The 20,945-nt window shown below is 43.2% G+C and overlaps 1 protein-coding gene across 15 annotated transcripts in view; it reads left to right on the forward strand.

Annotated features, from left to right (window-relative positions):
• LOC126092534 (CUGBP Elav-like family member 2) overlaps positions 1 to 20,945 on the forward strand; it is an 823,092-nt gene that overhangs the window by 390,188 nt on the left and 411,959 nt on the right. The gene's annotated exons all lie outside the window — the stretch shown is intronic.

Below are 20,945 nucleotides of genomic sequence, written 5' to 3' on the forward strand. Positions count from 1 at the left end.
CTTCCGTGTGCCATGCCCACCCCATTGCGAGAAAATAAAGTTCAACGCCTCTATTCATAAGTAATAAAAAGTCCAACAAACCAAGCAAGTAGCGACGTACAGGATACTGCCGCACCGCCACAACAGGTCTGACGTCACCTGTTTAAAATAGAATCTCAGCTGTCGTTTCCGTCCGCCGCGTAGTACTGGCCCTGCGGCCGTCTGTGACACTCTTCAGTCGTCGGTCTTCAGTGGGTTTGCCAGTGAAGCTGTAGCGACACGACCGCTGATAACCAACACGCAGTGAAGCAAAATTGGACCACAGGCAGAATTCCAAAGCCTCTTTTAGTCTGTACCTGATACTGCTCCACTTAGTCGGTGATAAAAGAAGTGCAAAATTATTTCCATCGCGTGATTTCTTGTATAAATTCGTTTTGGCGCTTGTCTCCTGTTTGACTCTCCGATTTTACGCAGTAACATTTTAATAAGAAGTGTGTGTGTGTGTGTGTGTGTGTGTGTGTGTGTGTACGCGCGCATAATCATCGCTCACGAGTAAATCTTGGTACATGGTACATTAAGAAGTTTTCATATTAGCGCTGGACGTGATCAGCACATGATATTCGTACATACTTGTCCTACTACTTATTTCCAAACGCCTGCTTATTTTAGGTAACGCTAAGGATTTGTCGCTCGACAGTACCTAAGTATCCACCGCAGTCGCTTCCGGGAAAGAAATGGAACACTGAGGACATTCAGGATAACGGATATGTGTTACGAGGAAGTTCTGCCCACAGCAAAACGCATGAAATTCCCAGAATCAAGCCTCAGTGTTACTAGGCGCACACAATCCGTCCTTCGTGGTATTTACGTTCGTCTACTTTCCCCGTGCCGAGTCTTCATGAAACATTGCACAGAAACATTGTTTCACCTACGCTCCATAAATTATTCTACTCCGCGCGATCTGAGTTTTGGGTTAAAAGTAAATTGTGTGATGAATAAAAACAATGTTTAGCTGTTTTTTGAGTAACGGTAATGTTTTAAAAAGTTTTAAATGCTCGTGTGTGGTATACTACTGAATGTTGAGGGATAGCAGCACCTAGATCGTCCTGCAAGATACGGGGTTAGTCCGACAGCTCGCACGACGTGCCTTACACGATTGGCATCGCCGCTCTATGTACACTCGGCAGTATACAAAGGGAACAATCCTTTCAGCTTTTCTCGCCTGATTGCAGTCTGCCAAAGGAATGTGGTTGAATGATAGTGGAAACAGTAACGAAATTTTGCTCTACGAACTAATGCAAATTACAATATCTCTGCGTCATTTCTCCAGTTAGGTTTTATCCCAGGTTCTTCCCTCTTTCATCCCTTCGTCGTTCACTCGTGTCTGTTACGACATACAGCGAGGAAGGATTGGCAGGTCGATGACGTGAAGACTGCTCTCGTCCAGTCATCTGCTCAAATAACAGAATAACACAGTAACTGATTCAGAGCACAGAATAATCTTTGTTTCGTATGGAGACCAAGAAAAACTTAGAGGTATAAAGATGAAGGTGGCTTCCTTGTCGATGACGCCCTCTGTCAAAGGCAGCAGGAATATTCGCATTCCTTTGAAGCAGTTTAATTCGGGCGGATACATTTAAGAACACACTGGTAAATTAGCAATATCTCAGATCATCTGATGTGATCTGATGCATCATTAAGGCTGAGGGACATTTGATAGTCTGTGGCATTGTTACTAACAGGGTACGTGTAAACTGTAAAATAATCAAAATGGTCATGAAACCGAGGGGTTCCCACATAAATTGTCCTTTACTTTGCTTCATTCTGAAAACCATCTTTGTATTTCGAATACAGCAAAGAAGCCCCTCCCTTGTCTCTCTCTCTCTCTCTCTTTCTCTCTTTCTCTCTCTCTCTCTCTCTCTCTCTCTCTCTCTCTTTCTTTCTGGTACGCGTTACATTGTTCGCCGGCGGAATTGCAAGTCACCTTTCCGTTTTACGAGTACCGTAATTGAAATATGACATTAAAATGGTGACAAACCGAAAACCCGATGATATGAAATCATTTCTAGGATCTAGTTACTAGACACCATGATTGTTACAAAACTGTCCAGTAGTTCGTGGCACCCCTCCTTAAAATGATTTGGTAAATTGCCAGATCTACAGATTCACAGAATATGACAGAGCACAGCAGATGAAGTTTCTTGAAACTTTCAGAAATGGCTGTTGCACTGACTTCGGCGCGGCAGTGGGGACTGGCAGTGGAAGGTACGGTGGTGTTCCTCTAGTTCCTGCTGGAACTACCTCGGTTGTCTTTGAGTACTGAAGTTAGGAGCAACAGTTATGTCAGTTACAAGGAGGCAAATAAAATCCGAAAGAAATTATAAAACGGATGGAGTGTGGAATGCTTTAGTTTCCATCAGAGCGACTTTTGAGTCTTACTTTAATTGTAAAATGACAAATAATGGTGCGGCCAGCACTTGCCGAAAAACGTTCGTTTGATATGGAGCCTGAGAGGGAAGTGCAAGGTGGACGATGAACAGTAGTGTCACGAGGAAACAAGCTTCCGAAACAGGGTGCAATAGAAGAAAGCTGTGGATTAGATGTATAGATCAAGTAACGGATGAGCAGGAAACAGACAGAGTAGAATGTAGAATAGAGAATTGGTTTTCTGGAAAAATGGCTAACAGCTTATCCTGAGGGGATGAAGGAATAGTTAATTTGGTAATGGAGAAGGGTATGGAGGGCTAGAAATTACAGAGGCAGAACGAAGCTAAGGTGGTTCAAATGGATGAAGGGTGCAATAGTAACTCGGAGACGAAACTGTTCGCAAAAGTATCGACTGTCGTAGAAAGCTGCATCCAGTCAGTCTTCGGACTGCCGACGAGAGAGTAAAACAAAAGGAGAAACTGTATTTCGGATGCCCTTAGGCGGTGCCAGAGCTCTTCTCTAGCTGTTATCATCGCAAGTAATTGCTACAAGAGATACAAGTGAACAAGGAGTAATGCGCGCCAACCATTGCAGATGGCTTCTACCCAAGCCTAGAGAATCCCCCTGCCCACCGTTGTCCCGTAGTTAGCGGGGCGTGACGCCTGGTGAGTTACTTTCCCACCATAGTCCGCGGTACTGGGGGGGGGGGGGGGGGGGTGGCTGGTGAGACCTCGGCTTCGGCGGCAGCAGCGGCCACTGTGTTGGGCGACCGCAAGGCGGCGCGGCCGGCGCCCACCGCGGCCTGCCAAGAATTCGTCCGAATTAGCTCCCGCTCTGCCAGCCCGCGCCAGGGCCCGCTCACCGGCGCCGCCGGCCATTGTTCCGCGTCGCCCCGCCTCCCCCGTCTGTGGCTGTCGAAGGGCGACCGTTCTCAGAGAAAAACGTGCCGCCAAAGGGAAGATCCGTGCAACTGTGACTGGTCGCATTTATTGACCTTCCAGGGACGTGTTTCGGTGTCACGGTTCTCCATCATCAGGTGGATATATTTAAGTGAATAATATCTGAACTTTCCTACCCCCCCCCCTCCCCCAGACATGCATCAACGGTTCAATTTTTGGGGGAGGGGGAGGTGAAGAAGGAGGGGGGATCCAGAGATATGTTAGAGGTTAATAATAATAGCTACCACAATAAAACACACAGGCTAGGTAAAATAAAACTAACCCCAAAACGCTTTATGCACCTTCAGACAAAAAACCTAACGTACATTGTCGTTACTAGCGTACATGCCTTATCGGCAGAATCATACCAACTGCAGTGACGTCAGAATCACGTGTCACTCGATGCAGCAGATGCATTATTCATTTTGGAGTGTTTAGATATTTCGTATTATAACTTGCAGTATGACGTTTCAAGGCAACGATAGATTCATCGCAAGTACTTCTCCTACGTACTTGTCAATGACGCATCACGATATAAGTCTTAAAGAGATGCCATGATAACTGACACAAAAGAAGAAAATCGCACGTCTTTGGCGTTGTGTAGTGGGTAAGGATGTGAATTACTATCAAAGGTAGTACACTTGCGTGCTGTTTTCTTTTCTTTTTTTTTCCTCTTAGCGTTTTTAACACATTTTGGAACTTTCTCCTGTTCTGCACTATTTGATGAGATTTACATTTATTTCAGCATTCGACTGTTTATTTCCGAATATGTGGCGATTTCAGAGTGTGTGTTTAGGCAGGAACCGAAGAGGACAGCTTAAAATCATATTCTTCCTTGTCACAACTGTTTGGCTGTTAATTGCCTAGTCTATGCAGATATCATGAAGATAAACATATTCACATGTTACAACCAGTGGTACTTGCGGTTTGTATAATTCGGCTGGTAATTACTTCTTATGCAGGGCATATGATTTACGTTGGGTTGCACGAAATATTTTTCGAACCAGTTTAATTTTTCCCATCGTATATAAAATGTTTTAATATCAAAATAATAAATCTTTCGTTTTTTTGTTTGGCGGAACTAATAACTACGGCGAAAAAATAGTTCTTTTCCTTCTCCAAAATCTTTCATTTTCGAGAATGAGCACTTTTCCTCTCATCCGATCATTTGATTGCAGTTGTTTTCCTGTTTATTTTCCTGAAAAGCTTTCAATTTCTTGACTTTGTCTGAAATACCTTCTGTTGAATCTGCATCTCTTCGAAGTCCTTTTGTGCCTTTCTTCTCCACCCATTTTCTTTGCTTGTTATCATGTTCTGGAAGAATGTGTCGATATTATATGTTAATTTGTCTTCCTTCATGGCCTCTACATGTCCAAAGAGTGTAACACATCTTTTCCCTACCTCATCTGTCATTTCAGGGTAAAATGAGTATGGAATTGTTTAACTACCATGAAATATATTTAATGCTTTATTGTAATAACTAGCCTTTTCCCCATGACTGCGTATGTGTTACACATCTTTTGAACACACTTTCTCCTCCCCCACTCTGCGTGCATCTGTCCACTTCATCGCCCCACCTCTATCTATCTCCTTCTTCCCACACTGTTTATTCATTTACTCCTCCCTTTCTCTTTATATTTTCGTCCACCCCCTCCCTTTGACAGTATCTTCCACCCCCTTCCTCTGACTGTACCCTCCTCCACTCCTCTCTCTCTCTCTGCCTCCCCCTCCTCCTTTCCTACTGCCCTCTACCCCTCTACAGCTTTCACTTCCATCATGCAGCTCCCCCTCCTCTCCTATCTCCATCCACTTTCTCCCTGCCCTCACTCTGTCCATCCCTCTCATACAGCCTCCAGCCACACTCATCGACACACACAGACGTAATACAGGTCAATAAAGCAGGCCAACGCTACTCCCACAACATCCCTGTCATGAAAGGCATGCTAAATATTAGTGGCTTGGAAAACTTTTATTTGGCCCTGAAGCACAGGCCGTCGTGCGGAGCACGCCGATAGAGCAGCTAAATACTAGAACAGAATTAGATTAGTACTTGTTCCATAGATCATGAATATGATACTTCGTAATGATGTGGAACGTGTCAGGTTAATAAAAGGTGTCTATACAAGATACTACACTACACAAAATATTACATGACAATATTTTTTTATGGGGGTTGGGGAAATTACCCACTTATTATATCCAAAAATTCATCTAATGAGTAGGAGGAGTTGACATTAAGAAATTCTTTTAATTTCCTTTTAAGTGCTATATGGCTGTCTGTCAGACTTCTGATGTTATTAGGTAAGTGACCAAAGACTTTCGTTGCAGCATAATTTACCCTCTTCTGAGCCAAAGTTAGATTTAACCTTGAGTAGTGATCATCCTTTCTCCTAGTGTTGTAGCCATGTACACTGCTATTGCAATTATTCTGATTACACGCTTTTGTGCAATGAACACACTTTTACTGAATGATGAGAATGATGAGTTACCCCAGAATATGATGCCATAGGAAAGCAGAGAATGAAAATAGGCATGGTAAGCTAATTTACTCATATGTATATCGCCAAAATTTGCAATGACCCTAATAGCATAAGTAGCTGAACTCAAACGTTTCAGCAGATCCTCAGTGTGTTTTTTTCCAGTTCAACCCCTCATCAATGCATACACCTCGAAATTTTGAATGTTCTACCTTAGCCACCGATTTCTGATCGAAGTCTGTATTTGTCAGTGGTGACATTCCATCTGCTGTGTGGAACTGTATATACTGTGTTTTGTTGAAGTTTAATGAGAGCCCATTAGCAGAGAACCAGTTAATGATTTTCTGAGAAACATCGTTCACAATTTCACCAGTTAATTCTTGTGTGTTGGGTGTGATAGCTATACTTGTATCATCGGCAAGAAGTACCAGCTTTGCATCTTCGTGAATATAGAATGACAAGTCATCAATATATATTAAGAACGGAACCTGTCATGCAGGGCAGCATACATATTAGGCCCCAGAAAACTGTTTCTTCCTTAAACGTGTAGGGTGTCCTGCAAAACGGCCCAACAAAACCTGCCTGTCTTGCAAGGCAGCCTATATTCCAGAGGCTGGAAACAAAGTTTTTTGTCCAAATTTCTGTATTTATGAGGCTTGCTGGTTCGGTGTCAGATATGCTTGGAAAACTTATCCTTTGAAAAGTAGACCCCCTAAAATTTCAAGAAATTCTATTACACAATCAATGTAAGAACAAAACTAGTCAACTGACTCCCATAACATCCATGATGTCACAATTTACACTATGTAAAATCAACACGTACGTTCACAATTATCAGTATTACATTAATACTGTCAACACTGGTCTGCAAAATATGGCTACAAGAGCTGGTAAATGAGGAATTTGCTAATCTCAATACTTTCTGGCTATGTTCGGTGTACACCACAATTTTATGAGCTGACTGTTTTCTTTTGCTTCTTTAAATTGAAATTCATAAGTTACCATCGCAGCAAACCTAAAATTACAAAAATTCGTTCTGAATGTTGTTTGTCTAACACTGTGGTTTTACGAGGTGCATTCAAGTTCTAAGGCCTCCGATTTTTTTTCTAATTAACTACTCACCCGAAATCGATGAAACTGGCGTTACTTCTCGACGTAACCGCCCTGCAGACGTACACATTTTTCACAACGCTGACGTCATGGTTCCATGGCAGCGGCGAAGGCTTCTTTAGGAGTCTGTTTTGACCACTGGAAAATCGCTGAGGCAATAGCAGCACGGCTGGTGAATGTGCGGCCACGGAGACTGTCTTTCATTTTTGGAAAAAGCCAAAAGTCACTAGGAGCCAGGTCAGGTGAGTAGGGAGCATGAGGAATCACTCCAAAGTTATCACGAAGAAACTGTTGCGTAACGTTAGCTTGTTGTGCGGGTGCGTTGTCTTGGTGAAACAGCACACGCGCAGCCCTTCCCAGACGTTTTTGTTGCAGTGCAGGAAGGAATTTGTTCTTCAAAACATTTTCTTAGGATGCACCTGTTACCGTAGTGCCCTTTGGAACGCAATGGGTAAGGATTACGCCCTCGCTGTCCCAGAACATGGACACCATCATTTTTTCAGCACTGGCGGTTACCAGAAATTTTTTTGGTGGTGGTGAATCTGTGTGCTTCCATTGAGCTGACTGGCGCTTTGTTTCTGGATTGAAAAATGGCATCCACGTCTCATCCATTGTCACAACCGACGAAAAGGAAGTCCCATTCATGCTGTCGTTGCGCGTCAACATTGCTCGGCAACATGCCACACGGGCAACCGTGTGGTCGTCCGTCAGCATTCGTGACACCCACCTGGATGACACTTTTCTCATTTTCAGATCGTCATACAGGATTGTGTGCACTGAACCCACAGAAATGCCAACTCTGGAGGCGATCTGTTCAACAGTCATTCGGCGATCCCCCAAAACAATTCTCTCCACTTTCTCGATCATGTCGTCAGACCGGCTTGTGCGAACCCGAGGTTGTTTCGGTTTGTTGTCACACGATGTTCTGCCTTCATTAAACTGTCGCACCCACGAACGCACTTTCGACACATCCATAATTCCATCACCACATGTCTCCTTCAACTGGCGATGAATTTCAATTGGTTTCACACCACGCAAATTCAGGAAACGAATGATTGCACGCTGTTCAAGTAAGGAAAACGTCGCCATTTTAAGTATTTAAAACAGTTCTCATTCTCGCCGCTGGTGGCAAAATTACATCTGCCGTACGGTGCTGCCATCTCTGGGACGTATTGGCAATGAACGCGGCCTCATTTTAAAACAATGCGCATGTTTCTCTTTCCAGTCCGGAGAAAAAAAAATCGGAGGCCTTAGAACTTGAATGCACCTCGTAGTATGAATTCTGGATGGCTCGGTACAAAAGCAAAACTACTCATTCATTTTAGCGAACTACTTACTTCTCATATACCAATGGTTATTTCATTATTGTGTTCAGTGAATCATGGCGTGCTGTTAATCTGTAATAAGGGACAATATCCTTCCGCTTCAGATAGAAACTACAGAACTGATCTTGTACTACTGAAATTCAGTGTTCTCGAATGAAATTGCACGATATTTATTTCCCTGTTCACATGAACCACTGGCTATTAAGACAACATTTTGCCAGAGACAACAAAATACCAGTCATCGTAGAGAATTGGCAGAAAGCACAGACGGCTGTCTTCTATGACGAGGGTGCGGAAAGTTAGTATAATGCTACGACAAAGGTATCAGTCAGAGCGGAGAGTATGTAGATTAATATCTGGAAGGTGTAACTAACTGTTGTAAATAAACATTTTTTTAATTTCCATTGTGGTTTCCATTTTGCGACCGAAGCGATTCCGTTTTTCGAAATAGCCCTCGTTCATAGCAATAACATGCAGCAAATTCCCCCTGATCCTCTTACACACTATCGTGTGACTCGTGCTTACCGACGATAGTCAAAGGGTTAGACATGCCTTTCCTTTATTGTTGGGAATCTTTCTTATGTTTGGCTACAGTAGTCACGAATTTGGAAGTTTATCTCTAAATTAATATCACTCCCTTCTAAGTAAAGTGTTTGTGGAGTGCATTCCAAAGATGATGTTCTGTAACGGCAATAGCTTTCCGTATTTCTTGTGTCCATGAAATTGTTACTGACTAAATTACTTTATAATACTGGATACTCACGTGCGACTTAACGTAAAATTGCTTCATGTACGACGCGTGTAACTGCTACCGAATTACTTGTCATGTATATGAAAATTAGTAATGTTGTATAACTCAAAATAAGCCGTGAAACATTAAGGAAGCATAGATGTCGAGAAAACAAGTAAAAAGCAAAATACTGAAACACAACTGAATTTACAGATTTATTTACAGGACTGGATGGAAAATGAACTTACGACTTTAAAACAGGGAGAGGAAAAAAAATAAACCTTTTCAGAACATTGTATAATTTACTCGCACTTGCTTTTCATTCGTTGCACCTCGTGAACACTCAGAAATGCAATATGTCCTCTACTGAACATTAATCGCAGTTAGGAAAAAGTGTAAATTTTAGCCGAAGCTTCGTTCTGTTGGTAGTCATCCTGTTAATTTGTTATCTGTGGCACTCCCCTTCATCTTCAGATCAGAACTGTGGAACTTTGGCTGATATGGTAAGTGCTGTCCAGAAACACAGTACAAAATTTTTCTGCTACTGATGTGTTCTTTGCTCAGCTTTAATGACGAATTTGTGATGGAGTCAAAGTGCGAAATGGAATTTAAAATGTATGAAAGATGTAGCACGGCTGTTCAACGATCGTAGCCTGTTACAGTGATGATGCTTCGTGTCTTCTAGAGGCTGTCTGTTCCATGGAGGTCATTCGCTGTAGCTATGATCCCTTAGAATTTTCTCCGCTAGAGGGTATACAGTGTAGCTTCCAGCAGCCCTCGTATGAGACAGCAGGACACTCGCCGAATCCTAACTTACGGATAATAATGGAACGTGCGTTCGTCTCTCAAGGAAAAGAACAGTAAAAGTTGACGGAAAATGTAGGAAAGAATTTATTGGTGCTAAGCTGACTGCTGACCGTGTGCCGAGGATTCAACAATTTCAGGCCAAGCAGTTACGTTCCATCCACACCTGCATTTACAATCAAAACAAGTTGTTTTTTAGTGTCGGCTATAACACCACAGATCCTGAATGATCAAAACTGACTTCCCCCAACATAATTTCGTGTAGAGTATTCTGAAAATAGAGTGCGGGATATCGTACTGAAAATAGCTGGGATTGTTTGGAAGAGGAATAATACAATGAGTTCGGCCTATTTCAGACTTCGTAGCACCAAATGGGCAATATGACTTTTTTTAACAAAGAAAACTTTACACTAGACACAAGAGACCAGATAGTTATTCTCTTTCGAAAATGAGGATGATTGTCGCTTTTTCTGGACAAACTGCCGAACAAGACAGAAGGCGACATTCGTTCTGATATAAAAATTGTGCGGAAGCTACGTACTCAAATTTCCAATTGAGTGATTCAAAGAACAGGCTGCAAAAAGGTATCAGATTATTGGTACTAACAGAAATCGTATTGAGAGGAAAGTTTTAAAATTCAGATGGCGCATGCTCTGTTTTGGTTTTATAGTAATACCAGCTGACAAACCCGGCAGTTCTTGCGTATTCATTTTGCCAGTTTTCACGCAGTAGACCCGGAACTGCTTCGCGCGTCTACAACGCGATTTTGTAAGCGTCTCCATGGCAACGTGTCTTCATAACACTCTAGAAAGCTATTGTGCCCACCTACAGCCGTTTGCACGTAGCATTTGAAAGCTGTCAGAAGCACTGCAAGGTGTCAGGTATTTCCTTAAGCTGACTGGAAAGTAAGTGTGTTTTATAAGTAAGTAATGTGTTAAAAGTTCATTCTTGATGTGGCATTTTTTCACGTATCATTGTATATGACTTAACATGTCCTGAACTATGATAGACACGTGGTGCTTAACCCCAACCGTTTTTGTCGCCTGATAGGAATGGATGTGTGTACCAAGTTTGGTTTACATCGGTCCATTGATGGAAATGAGTGTTGAAGAAAGCTATTCAAGATGTTCTTCGTAAAATAATGTTTTTATATCCAGGCGTTAAAAAACGTTCGTTCCGGCACCTATAGCTCACTCTTAACAACTTTGTTATACACAGACTACAGAAATGCGTGAGAAAAACTACGTTGTGACATTTGATCATCTATTGATTCTGCAGGTCCGCGATGTCTTAGTAGCAGACGGTGAAGTACACAAACTTTCACAGAAGTAGTACGTTTAAATAAGAAGAAAATGGCCGGAAGTAACTGTTAAGCACCGTTTATGCGCTTGCAGGCGAACAGAGGATTTTGAGGAAGTAGGTGACAGTTTCTCGGACCTTTCAGAATAAAAAGACAGGAACAACTGTGATTTAAATATTTATCTCCTGTAATATTACCTTCTGTCCATTAATAATAATGTTATTAACAATATATACAGTGTGTACATAAAGTCCGGGAACACTTCCAATTATTTATTGCACAAGAACCAAACATTGTACAGATATCACACATATGGCATTTTAAAGAGGGACCCTGAAAGTTTATTTCGTGTATACCGCCACAGCGTAGTTTAGTAATTAGCCGATAGTCAGCGCTAGTCGCAAACATGGCGAGCTTTCTGTGTGTTTGAATTCGACAAAAACAAGTGTGCTACATCTGTTCAACGGATGTTTAGAACTAAGTACGGTAAGAAGCCACCAACAAGGAAGGCTACTTACCACTGGCACAACAAATTCGTTACGACGGATTGCTTGTGCTCGGCAAAGAGAAGCGGACGTCCCAGTGTGAGTGGAGTGAATGTGGAGCGCATACGAGAGACATTGAGTCCAAAGAAGTCGGTGCGCGGTGCATCCCGTGAACTCGAAATGGCTCCAATGACAGAAGCCGCCTATGGCACCATTCAGATCCGAGCTAGTGCAGAAGCTCTATGACGAAGACAAAGAAAAGCGTTTTGTTCGCAGTTGCAACAGTTGAATGAGGATGGTATGGCATTGTCGTTCGCTTAATTTTTAGTGACGAAGCCACTTATCACACTAATGCGAAAGTGAACAGGCATAATTGTCGAATCTCGGGTACAAAGCATCCACACGAATACACTGAATATGAGCGTGTTTCCCCAAAGGTAAATGTTTTTTGTGCCTTCCACATCGAAAACTGTACGGGCCATTCTTCTTCGCCGAGAGCACTGTCACTTGATATTCCTACTTGGTCATGTTGCAGCAATGGCTGATGCCTCAAATGCAATCGGACTCCGTTCATCTTTCTGCAGGACGGGGCTCCACCCCATTTTCCTCGTGAAGTTCGTGGGTAGCTTAACACGGAGCTGCTGCGTCGATGGATCGGCCGTGCTACAGAAGGGGGACAGCTGTTCAACGAAATGGCATCGCCGATCACCAGATCTCATTTCGTGTGACTCTTTCCTGTGGGGACACATTAAAGATCTGGTGTGTGTACCTCCTGTACCACGTGATGTAGCAGAGCTCCGGGAGAGAATACGGGAAGCGACTGCCACAGTCGATGATGCCATGCTGGAACGGGTATGGCAAGAATTAGATTACCGTATTGACAAAAACTTTCAGAGCTGCTTCTTCAAAATGCAACATGTATAACATCTGTAAAATGTTCAGTTCTTATGCAATAAGTAATTGAAAGTGTTCCCGAACTTCATGTAGACCCTGTACATACCCCCATTGCGTACTCCGTCACACTTCATTTACCTTCCAGAATTTTTTTACCTCTTTCACTAGTGTATAGGGAGCCAATAAACAAATTGAAATAGTAGTTCAGTAAGAAGGAAAAAAGTATCATTCATTATGCAAATAACAGAAGTGGTGATAAAAAAAGTTACAAATTATTAAGCAACGCAAAGCGACGGATTTCTATTAGAGTTCCTGCCAAACTGTGCAATGGACAAAAAAAAACTCATTAGCGCACACAGTTGTAAAGAGAGACTTATTATTCTTGTTTAAATTATTGTAGAATGATGATAATCCAAAAATGCATTTGCAAGACTTCAGCCAAAAATAGGAACATAACTTAATTTCGTGATTTTTAAGCGTCGTTTTACGTTTTAGGAAAAAATTTGGTGTAGTAAAGTAGAAACGGGCAATCACCACCCTCAAAACCGTAAGTGATGAATCTTTAGGAAACGTTGCAAGGAAAGCCGCCATCTTCCTGGACCTTTTGACTCATTCTCGTATTCAGCCCATGCTGCAAAGTACTGATACAGCTCGGCTGTTACCACTGAGGGTTCAGAGAGTAGAAATTTACACTCTGCCACCCAGATATTTCACTAATCCTACGCTTTATAGGTGTTGTGGATTACTCTCTTCCGCCACACGGACAACGTCCACCAGTAAACTGTAATCCACTTAGTGATATATTCCCAAGCGTATGTGCAGTAACTGATGTGAACGCATTAGATACAGACACTTTAAGATCTGTAATTGTGGTTGTCAGATTCGGAGATGCAGGCGGCCAGGAGCAGAACACGAAATCGTCGTCCGTGGCGTTTGTAGCTCTTTGCTGGCTTCGTTATGTCGATTTTCGTTGATTATGTTAAAACGAAATGAGGCTCTTCCAAAATCTGTGATTGCACCCGTGGGCGGCCAGTACGTTTTTCTTTGTGCAAACATCCTGTTTCTTCAATCTGCCGATACTATGTGCGAATGTTGTTGGTATTAGTGGTGCTTGATTGCATGGCTGACAGAATAAGCAGTGCCTGAGAGAACGGCAGTTGTTGAATCCTAACATGCAGAATGGTTTCTGTATACGGGATCAGACAATTTCACTTATTTATTTAGTTATATACTTATTATTTGGTTTTAGGTGATATCCGCCTGTTAGCCAGCTACTTGTGTTCGTACATACGATTGACGAATTACGTATTGTGATACAGTTATCTGTTATAAAACTGTGTGATGTGGAGCAGTCAAATGAAAACGAGGCAGATGGAACAATGTAAATTGTTTGTTATTTGAAAAGATATAGCAATAACTGTTAATACCTTCGTCTGTCTGTGAGATTTGACGATCAGTGACTTCATGGAAACATGTTAGCGGTTGCCTACGGACCTATGATTGTAACCTGGCGCGCAACCCTCCGTTCGAAGGAAATCAACCGACTTCGGGAAATCAACCGACTTCGGGAAAACAATCGACTTCGGGAAATCGCATGGGGAGAAATCGGGACTATGGGGTATGTGTAAGGCCTTCCCAGCGAAACTCAGAGTAGTCGAAAGAACCAGGACATGTGGGTCCACACGCATTTGCTTCGGCACACTTGTGCATAACTGGACATAATCATGTTTCCGTAGGAACCGCAAACATTTGTCCATGAATGTACTAACTTACTTGTCTCTCAGTGGGATAAATGTATTAAATCATATCGATTACTTTTGAAATGATAAACAGTGCACTTCATTTCCAACTATATCGTTTTCATTTAACGGCCCCACATGCATATATAACCTTTCCGGACAAGTTTAATGTTACGAAGGTGACGAGGGTAACATGAATATCCTAATCGCATTCTTGCTGTGGAGCTCTGTCGCCGTTTGCTCGATCTGGCTCCGTTAAACCACGGCTTTCTCGGCAATTGGGGGTTGAATGCGAGCGTAGAGACGAAACTTTCCACTTAGTGCATCACCGGGCGTTACAGTGGCTTCCGAGCCACTGCCCTTGCGCAACAATCGAAAGTTCGAATTGTCCTTCAGTCTCTCGTCATTCATACCGAGATATCGCTATACACTAAATAATTATATTCGTTTATAATCGTTGTACTAGTTTTAAACTGTCCTATGTTTTGGATTGTTCACGTTCCTCGCTATCCGCGCAGTCTAGGATCCGGTTAACCCGAGTGATCGGGAGCTTGTTGCACAATATAGACACGATCAAGACGCTGTAATGATAAGAAGATACTATCGCTATAAAGTGTTAATTATTGGAGTAACCATACATTTTCGTTTATGTTCGTGAAGAGCCAGTCCTTTTGTGTTAGCAGAAGAGCCAACACTGTGTTACGAGTGGAGGCCGAAATGCAGGCGTTTTAGCTCAGGCAGGCTGGCGTGAAGAGGGAAGAACTATACTGACGTGAGGTCTGGAACATGACAAGGAATGAGAATTCAGAAAGCGGACGTAATTAGTTTCATACTTAACTTTAATCCATTAATGATGAACGTCGCTCTCGACGGTACATGAGTCACAATATTATCTGTTCAGAATACATTCTTGAAGATAGTACTTATAGTAACTGAATATGGCGCCTTGCTAGGTCGTAACAAACGACATAGCTGAAGGCTATGCTAAACTGTCGTCTCTGCAAATGAGAGCGTATGTAGACAGTGAACCATCGCTAGCAAAGTCGGCTGTACAACTGGGGCGAGTGCTAGGGAGTCCCTCTAGACTAGACCTGCCGTGTGGCGGCGCTCGGTCTGCAATCACTGATAGTGCCGACACGCGGGTCCGACGTATACTAACGGACCGCGGCCGTTTTAAAGGGTACCACCTAGCAAGTGTGGTGTCTGGCGGTGACACAAGTCCCGTGTACATGGTATGTTAAGAAATTTTGTAATTACTTTTAATTTACCTCCTCCCAGTTGGATATTTTACATGATTTTTTTTGCCTTAGGATTTAGCGGACTCTGCGGGTCGTTGTGAAGACAAGTCATAACCGAAAGAATACTGCGTTGAGCCATTAATTTGTACTTGCTGATAGCAATCAGCGACCCTGAGATCAACGGCCGAGCCTTTCAATGTATCTTGCAACTAGGGCTGTTGATAGGATATCGCTCTATCGATACAGTCGAAATTGTTCTTAAGAAATTGTAGTAGAACATAATGTTAATTTCATTGTGTGAAGGCGTCTTACTACATTTTGAGCTTTCATCGCGTCCAGTCTCTCTCTTTGACTGTGTGAAGCGACTATAGGTGGCAATAAAGGAGTCAGATTGTACGGGAGGGGGGGGGGGGGAGATGTGATTGGAATAACAAGATTTCCGATGTGAAGAAATAGCACACCAGTTGCGTTTAAAAGGACAATTTATAACCCAACTAGTGTGCTATTTCTTCACACCGGCATTCTTCAAAAACAGTTGCTGAAAATTGTGAACCAAAATTGTAAATGAGAAGATTGGTCTTTGCGATGAGCGAAGACGTGCGTGAGGGGAAGTGACGTAATCGTCGCTTGGCAGCACCAGCAGTAACTGCAACGTTTGGCTTCACCGGGCAATTTTGACACTACAACTAGCAGGCCGCTGGCGTTTGCACAAATCAGGTAATATTCGTACATCCATAGTTGAAATGGAGGACTGTGGGACGTCAGCTGGTATAAATTTATATTAAAAATTAAGAAATTCCTCCAGCTGTATTTAAGGTGTCGATTTCATTTTGGCAGCTAGTTTCAACAGTCTAACGTCATCTTCAGGCCTATACACTTGTTGACGTCAACTGCGTGCGGCTGATAGTAGAAGTCAGTGGTGAGATACGGACGTGCTCCGTGGTTACTAATCACCTCCCACACGGAGCTCGTCCGTGTGTCACCACTGACTTATCGTATCAGCCGCACGCAGTTGACGTCAACAAGTGAATGGGCCTGAAGATGACGTTAGAACGTTGAAACTAGCTGCCAAAATGAAATCGACACCTTAAATACAGCTGGAGGAATTTCTTAATTTTTAATACAAAACACAGGTAAGTCGACATGAAGTGTTCTGGACAAACCTGATATGTGACGGATTCATCGGACACCGTCATTGCGCCACGTACATGCAGTTACCATTGTTAGCAAAGTGGTTGTCGCCAAGCGTGAACGTGCATCGTTTTCCTTTGAGTTCTTGCTCTGAGGGGGATAGGCTCACTGCTTGCTTGTTGATGTACAAAATATCTAATAATAAATAAATACTTAAATAAACAGCTCTGAAATTGGAAATATATTTGCAATGTTCAGCCGATATTTTTATAGGCTGGTAACTCATTATTCATTCCGTCTATATATCGATACATTTTCGATATACCGAGGGCGAACAACGATATTTTTTAAATATCGATGTATCGGATTCCCAATATATTTTTTAAAAAATATCTACAGTCCTACTTGCAACCATTCCATGCAAGAGATCTTCCAACTGATTTGGTCATTAGTCTCCGAACAATAATGCTATCGGTCAGACACTGGCCCCATGTCCAATAACTGGGTGCTTACCCGTCGTGCAATGATACGTTGATCTCCAGAGTGGCCATAAAAATGAACTAAAACTTAACCTAAAAACTAATGTGCAACGCGTCAATCATGTAAATTATCCAACTGGGAGGAGGTAAAGTGAAAACCTAAAGCTGTTGTTTCCACGTAAGTTTGGTGCTGGTGAAGATGACATGGCTCATTTATTTGGAAGCAGTGGTTCCCGGAGCTGATGTGTCGGCCATTACTGACCCTCCAGGAGAGAGGCGCGCGCGCCGCCGTGTTTACCGTTGTGAAAATGTCTATTCCTGGCCGCGCGGCGCCGCCACTGTGCGGGAGCCTTGCCCTCGGGTGTTGAAACTTCCCGCACAGCACAGCACAGCACAGCACTGGGCGGCGTTGCCGGGGCGGGGCGTCACTCGCTGCTCGCCCCCCTTCTTCCTCACGCATCCTGCTCACTCGCACGGAGCTGCTGCCCTAACTTCCAGATTTATTGTTACCGTTCGTGTGACGCATGCTGCAAGCAGAAACTACAGAAACGGGCAGCAGGAAAGTAGATCAGTGTAGCTGCAACCACCAGAACCGTTTATCGAATAGTATCATACCGAGCGAGGTGACGCGGTATTTTAAGTCTGTGGAGTCCAATTTTTGACGAGCGAGCCCCAATTCCCCTTTGGCTGTTATGATACCCCATAGTATGCCCTGGCGCTTCCCTACTTCGTTCCTCTCCTTCGGAAGCGATGAGTAAAGTTACACTACTATAAGCAGCTTTAAAGTAGTATGTGGTCAGCCAAAACCTGTGACCATGCAGTCTGCATTTTTTACGTAAGTCTGCTTGTAGTCGTTTTTTAATTTTTTTATTAGAATGAAACGACCAGATTGTAGCTTACATAATTACTCCCTTTTCATTACTTCTATAAAGGCAATAGTTGTAAAAGGAATGTTCTTACGCTCATGAAATTTTCTGCGTCTAGACAGAGGGAGACAAAGACTGAGAATATTGAATAACATTAAAAATAAACAAATGTAAGAACAGATTAAGGAGGGCGCTTAAAGCAGAGGAAAATGTACAGTTTTCAATCGATGCCCATCCTACGACAACTGCAAAAAACAATAAGACGTCCAGATTTGGGTTCTGCTGTCTCCCTAGTTTGCTTGAGGCGAATGCAGGGGTTCCCCCCCCCCCCCCCCCCTCCAGAAGTGCGTGATTGTGCCCTGGCAGAATGTTAGTTCTTCTTCTTCTTCTTCTTCTTCTTCTTCTTCTCCTTCCTTCCTTCCTTCCTCCCTCCTTTAACGAGTTGCCTCACACATGTTCACCGTCCCCTTAGTTGCTCTAATTTTTATCTTTCGAGATTTGGTAGTTTGTGATTTGTACAAAAGCAAACGAAAAATAGCTCTCCTGGGTAACAAAATATAGATTTTTTTCTCACTTCAGCTGTTCATGTCCGCCAGTGTCACCGCAAATGTGACGAGAGCACTGGAGTCTATGGTTTGGATTCGGGTATGGTTCCGGGACTCTGGAGGGGATACGTATTCATTCAACGATGTCGCGATGATATTTATGCTTCTTCCGTAGACGAGGAAGAAAACTTATTCACTGTTCAGCTTGATACCTTACGTGAGATGGGCTGGATGGTTACCATATTCGATTGATTGGAAATGTGGCCTGGAACCAAAGTGCTGGTAGTAAGGGGAAACGGAAATGAAATTCACGTCTCGCATTCGGACTTCTTTCAAGAAATTCGCTGAAGAATTCAAAAGACCAGAAGTTACTTGCAGAAAATGAAGAATATTCTGACTAGCCGTGACATAAATATTACACTTCGTACTCGAATACTTCGATGCTGCGTGTTGTGTGTCCTAGTACAGGGAGTGAAGTCACGGACGCTGAAGGTATTAGGTAAGAAATTGCAGAAATTCTGGCGGTCGCGCGGTTCCAGACTGTAGCGCCTAGAACCTCTCGACCATCCCGGTCGGAGAGGAAGAAGTATCCAATGAAGTTTTGTGAGCTTGTCTCGGGTGCACATGTGAGGCCTCGCGTTGTCATGAAAGAGGAAGTTCGTTTGCATTTTGGTGGCGACGAACGCGCTGAAGTCGTTTCGTCAGTTTCCTGAGGTTAGCAGAGTACACTTCAGAGTCGATAGTTGCACAGTGAGGGAGGAAATCAAACAAAATAACCCCTTGAGAATCCCCAGAAGACGGTCTCCATGACTTTACCGGCGCTGAGGGTGCGACGTTGAACTTTTTATTCGGAGGAGAGATGGTTTGGCGCCACTCCATAGATATTTTGTTTCCGGTTCGAAGTGATGAACCCGTGTTTCATCGCCTATGACGCTATTGGACAAGAAATTGTCGCGATCAGCGTCGTACTGCGAACCAATTCCTCTCAAATGATATTCTGTTAGGAGGCGAGAAAACCAGCGGCCACACACACACTTTCGAGTACCCCAGTTGGTGGGCGAGTGTGTGAGCACTACCAAAAGAGACGGCCAGTTGAACAGCGAAGTGTTTCATTGTGATCACTCTCGAATGAGAGTGTCCGCACGTTCCAACACTGCAGGAGTCACAGCGGGCACGCGGGAGATCAGACAGGCTGGTGCGACCTTTCTGCTGTGGCGACAGACGCCTCGACCGACGATTCGCCGTGATTTTTGTCAGGTCTCTTTAGACATTCTAGAAGCGCCTAGCAGTACGTGCGATGCTCTGGTTTTCCGCCAAAAGACTCAATGACAGCTCTCTGTTCGGAACGCACCTCCGCTCCAGACTCCATTTGAAGGCTACGTACAGCGCCATAATCTGTCGGAACCACACGAAACTGTAGGGGCTGAAGCAAAAATATTACACCACCTCCCACAACAAATTACGAATTTTCCAACCGAAATTGTCCGAAAAAAATGTTTTACGTTTCTTGCCCCTTGTGTAGGTAAACCACCCGATTTTACGCAAGTTTATCTTTTACATGCATACACAGGCAACTCTGAGGTACTTTCCACAACTACGTGTAGCATCAGTTTTCATTCGTCTTTTACAAAATCACTCTGTGTTCTCCATCGAATCGAGGACAAACTTCCGGAAGATACTCGGGACTCGTCCCACAGTCTTCGGGGATGTCTCGATTCGCTCCACTTACTGGTCTCGCTGTGCAACGTCGCAGTTCGTACAAAGCTGTTCAGGAGAGGCACATCGACGGAGTCTCTCGCAAAAAGAAAACAAGAATTCACTCACACAGAGATCAGGCGACCTTGATGGGCCAGTGCTGCAACGCGAGATCCGCAAGCCCCCTTACGTCCAGATGTGCTCCCGACAAAAATAACGCCACTCAGTACTAACTGAGCTGCACCGACCGAAACGAGGAACGCAAAGTGGTTACCTTTATCTTGACTCGACACACATTTCAAGATTTAGCAAAAGCAATGGGCAAAGTGCGAAAAATTTGTCCCTGAGTTAATTTTGTCACAAACATTTTGATATTAAAACTTGAACCAGTTTTTTTATTTCTTATATGGGATAAGATTGATATTACTATATCAGTTTTTAAAAATTTCCTTCCTGTTATTAATGAAAAGTAATAATTAATACGAAAAATGTTCAACATACCAAGTGCCGTACTTTGTACAAATAGCTGTTTTTCAGTTGTCTCTTTTAAGACTCAGTACTTGTAGGCTTCCCTTTTCTTTCTTTCCTGCTCATCCTCTCTCTCTCCCTCCCTCCCTCCCTCCTCCTTCCATGTGCAAACTAATAAGACGAAAACTACCATTCAGTCAACGATTCATCAATTGTTAGTGTTGTCCTGTTAGTGTTGTCGCGAGCACGTTTGTCCCAAAGTGGAAGACGTAATTATCCATTATTAATTACAGGCTAACTGTAGAAATCTCAGAT

Source organism: Schistocerca cancellata, chromosome 7 (genome assembly GCF_023864275.1).
Source record: "Schistocerca cancellata isolate TAMUIC-IGC-003103 chromosome 7, iqSchCanc2.1, whole genome shotgun sequence".
Lineage (NCBI taxonomy): Eukaryota > Metazoa > Arthropoda > Insecta > Orthoptera > Acrididae > Schistocerca > Schistocerca cancellata.